Raw genomic sequence first — 4943 nt, forward strand, 5'->3', positions numbered from 1 at the left:
GCCTGGAGCCGCTATCTAATAGCGGGAGACTCCCGGCGACCCCTGGCAAATTGTCATTCGACCCCCGAAGGGGTCCCGACCCACGGGTTGAGAACGACTGCTATAGACCAACATGGGTCCAGTAACTTCCATTGCAAGATGGAGGAAAAAACTGGACAGACACGGCTGTCACAACAGTGACATCTGTTCAGACCAGCAGGGGATCCGTGCATGGATCCCCTGCGGATCGGGACTTAGACCCCGTTCACACTAGAGCGATTCGCCGCTTGTTTTTTTTCCTGCGCTGAAACGCATGCAAATCAAAATCCCATGTATTCCTATCGCGGCCGTTCACGCAATTGTGCATAACAGTGCGCCCGTTGTTTAAAATAGTTCATGAGCTTCTTTTGTGGCGCTTATCAGCTGGTATTGCTCTGTAGACTTCAATGGAAAAATGCTGATCAGCGCATTTATACGCTTTTTTGCAGCTGAGACTGCTTTTCATTGGACAACTGAAAAGGAGCCTTAAAATGCTCCTATATATGAACAGAAAATGCCTGTAAAGCGTGTTCAAATGTGCAAAAAAGCACTGAAATGCTGGTGTGAATGGGGATTAAAGGTGTCTGTCTGAAAGGGGCCTTAGGCTGGGTTCACACCTGGGCGTACTGTAGGCAGGTTTTTTCTGCTCGTTTTTAAGCTCGTTTTTTAGCACGTTTTTTCGACGCGGCCGCTCGCAAGGGACAGAACCCGGAAGTCGGCAGCGGCCGGAGGACATAGCGGGGATCGCGTACAAGGTAAGTCCTACGCTGTATTCCCGAGTGTGGCTCGGGGTTACGGCTTTGTTAACCCCAAGCCAGACTCGGGAATACCAATGGATACGCGCGGAAAAACGCCCCAAAGAAGCTCCTGTGCTTGTTTGGGCGTAGGGCGTTTTTCAGCGCGTTTCCACCGGCTGAAATACGCCCAGGTGGGAACCATGCCCATAGGGATTCATGGGATTTCACTTGCTGAGCGTTTTTCAGGGCTTTGATCAGCGCTTCGATCAGCGCTGAGAAAACGCCCAGGTGTGAACCCAGCCTTAGAGTTATTCCGAATTTCCAACCTTTGGCTTCAGATACATTGTAACTACACGATACATAAAAACAAATATGTGTTCTATTCAAAAAATGCAACAAGTCTAAATAGCTAATTTGTTGTTGATGACAGCCTGCTATAATCTCTCATACAGCAGCACTGAGACTGGGAGAGGAAGGGCCCCCACCAAGAGCCAGTCAATGTACAGTGAAATAATAGGGGGAATGTTAGCAATGTGATGTATCTGTATTGTGTTGCTGCCCAATCAACAGGGCGGTGGGGGTGTTCTTGACCTAGCTGTTCTCTGCTGTATTAGGCCCGGTTCACACTTGGGCGATCTGTGATGGTTACGGAATTGCGCACAGCAGCTGATCGGGCTTGCGTAGCCATTTGTTTCTAATGACACCCCAACCGCGGCTGGCAAATCGCGTTGTTTTCCACCACGATTCCGTGTGTGCCCAGCCGGGAGACTGTGAAGTGATGGTGGTGGCTGTGTGTCTTCCAGAAGGCAATAGTGAGGACAGGTAAGTATAAAACTTTAGGGTGCTGTTGGGTACATGGACAGTTAAAGCATACCATACAAGAATACAGTTATCCATTATACAAAAAAAAAAGTTTTTTTGCATGTTTATATGTCTAATGCCCCATTCATATTTGCAAATGGGGCTATTGCCATTCCCTTGGCAAGATTCTACAGATTCCTGCAGCCAGAATGACAGATGTGTGCAAATAGCTGCTGCCGTCCTTCAGCTTATGCAAAGCAATGGCAGGCTCATGGCTTCTGCATCTGTTTGGATGTAAACGGACATCCACCACTTGCCTGCAGTTAGGGCAGATAACTGTCGTGGGGTGCAGACAGACAATCCCTAGGCCTCTGCACTACCACATAACCAAGAGAGTGACATTAGCACCTCCTTGGATCTTTGGCTCCAGTGCTTTCAGTGCCAGCTGTGACGGAAGGAGGGAAAACAGGTAAGGTTGGTAAAAGTGAGTCAGGGGATCTGTTTGCAGAGACACTGTCTCTGCTGTGTGTGGGTAAGGTGACAGCGCCTCTTTAAGGTGGTTCATCAAGCCATATAGTTACGTACATAAAGGTTCCTATGTGTACAGATTGCTCATGGCAGACATTCAAGAATGATCAAACAGAAGGGTCGGTGGATAATGTGAAACGGGTGAACTTCAGTTTCAGGTTCTTTTGTTTCTCAGTCATTAGGGAGCAATGTAGTGATTATTACAGTCAGCACCATAATCACCTACTGAGTTCACTGAGATATTAAGTATTCACAGGGAACAGTGCCTAGGTGCCGGCTGCAGCTGCGTTTTTGTTTTACGGCCTTGTATTTTCAGCTTTAATTGGTGAATGATTAGTGACAATGTGTTCAATTAATGACTGTACATTGCTTATCTTACTGTGTCGAAGTTTGATTTGTACTTATTTTTGACAGTATATGATGTAGACGTTAAAGGCAAAGTCCATGTTTTAAAAAAAACATAAATAATACATGCACACATATTCATTAAAGTGCATTTATTTATTTATTTTGTTAGCATTAAAGCCAGTAAAACATTGCAACCGCGTTCAGTAGTTCACAGGTGCAATGCTGTGGTTCCTGTAGACTGTTCCTCCTGTCTATGTCCGTACCAAGGTATGGACATTCAGAAACATGGATCGGAGGAAGTGTCAATGGACTACAAGTTGTATTCCATTGAGAACCGTCCAAGGATCTATGAATGGATGATGCGGCTGTGTGGAAGGAGTCACGCACAGCTGCACCAAATTCGAAATACAGCAACGGCCTGCTGAGAGAAGAATCCCACGATCCAGGTAAGTGATGGCGGTGGTGGTAGTAGTGGTGGCATGTGCGAGGTTGCCCATGTGACTGTGTTTCATGTTACACCCTATATATGAGGGTAACATGAAAAATGGTCCTAAACGTGAACTTAGCCTTTAAAGGACAATGAAACCCTTGCGCTTTGTGCATATATCTACTGCTAGCAAGCAGTAGATATATGCAAAAACAAGTTACCAAAAAGGTAATTACTTACCTGTGTCTCGCTCCCGTCTGAAGATCTGAATATTCTCGGGTGGCTGCAAAGGATCATGGGGCCGGCGTACGTGCAGTAGAGATCTTTGGCTGGGAGAAGAGGAGAGACACTGTGTAAGTCAATGCAGGCAGCCTGGCAGCGTGCACCCGGACAGATACCGTGGGACAGGGAGACACAGCAGTCAGCGTTGGATCAGAAACCGGCACCAGCGCTGGAGGGACTTCTGAAAACTACTGGAAAAAAGATGATCGGATCAAGAAGCATCATTTAAAGGAGAACTATGGGGTCAGTGTTTTTCCCCATAGTTCTCCTTAGGGTAACGGGAGGACACAAACTAGTGTCCTCCCGTTACCCTAAGCTCAGTATACCGCGAGCTACAGCTCGCGGTATACTGAGACGCCATAGCCGGAGCGGATCCGCCCCGCTGCGTGAGTGACAGCTGGCTCTGCCTATCTAGAGGCAGAGCCAGCTGTACCCGCCCCCTCCCCCGTCTGTTCCGCCAGTCAGCGCTGGCAGATCGGAGCGGGGAGAGGGGAATCCAGCCCCTCCCCCTGTCACGGCAGAGAGCCGTGACAGGATCGGAAGGTGAGCGAACCTGGTATGTGTTCGCTCACCTCCCGATCTACTGAGCCGACCTGTGACAGTCTCATTGTCACAGGTCGGCTAGAACTATGAGGTGAGTGGAAATCACTCATCTCATAGTTCTCCTTTAAAGTAAGTCCTTAAAGCAGATTGGGGGGGGGAGGAGAAAAAAAAATTACTTTAATGTCACTTTGAAGGTGTCATTCTCTTTTCTAGGAAGTGAGGAAGTGGGGAGTAAGCTCATAGTAAGCTCAAACAATTCATCCCCACACAGCTACCTCCTCATGTATCACTTCTCCCTCCCTTTTATATTGTGAGCCCTCAGGGGCAGGGCCCTCCTTACCATCTTGTCTTGAATTTGTATTATGATTGTAATGTCTTCCTTATATTGTAAAGCGCTGCGCAAACTGTTGACGCTATATACATCCTGTATAATGATAATGATAATAGTGATTTTTTTTAATCAAGCCTTGTTAGCCCCTACACAGCCTTGCATTCTCCTAGTCATCCTCAGTATGCTTGTATAGTTTACATTGCTTGCTTTTATTAAGTTATGTATAGGAGAATTTTTTTTAGTTTGTCTTGGTGTGAGGTCATGGTCTAGTGTGAAAAGGTTATGACTGAATGTGAGAGCAAAGCAAGCACTGGGGTAGATTTACTAAAGAGGTAAAGGCTCTTTACTTAAAAAAGCAAATTCTAACTATGCAAGGTCCTTTTGTAAATCATTCCCATTGTGTTCTATCACGTGTATGGTAATTATGCCATATGCCAGAAAATACATTATTTCAATTAAAATAGGTGTCATTTTATGTTTCATCACCTTCTTCTCTGTTTCCATGCAGTTGTTGCGATGACGTCTGGAGTCCTGATTCAGAATGATTTGTTGTGTTGTACATCTGCAAACAATACTCACCAAGCAGCTATGAGCTCAGGTACTAATCTTCTTTGATTTATATTCTACAATCCATATACAGTATAGTGCTAATGTTAATGTATTGCAGATACTGCATTCCATCTGAGCTAAATGGTGCAGGGTATTTATTAAAGATTACTAAGGTGGCCAGCTGGAAACAGTTGTGTTCTGCCATAAGCCTTACATCGGTGGCAGCGATTTATCTATGGTCAAAAACTAAAAATGTCCCCCCACCCTATCTGCCCTTCCCAACCTTTAATTTCCCCTCTGCCCTTCCCCCCTTTTTTGTCTTCCCTCTTTCTCTATTGCTTTTCTCTCGTTCCCCCCCCCCCCCCCCCACCCCCCCACC

This window comes from Nanorana parkeri, unplaced genomic scaffold (genome assembly GCF_000935625.1).
Source record: "Nanorana parkeri isolate BGI_ZX_2015 unplaced genomic scaffold, ASM93562v1 scaffold164, whole genome shotgun sequence".
NCBI lineage: Eukaryota > Metazoa > Chordata > Amphibia > Anura > Dicroglossidae > Nanorana > Nanorana parkeri.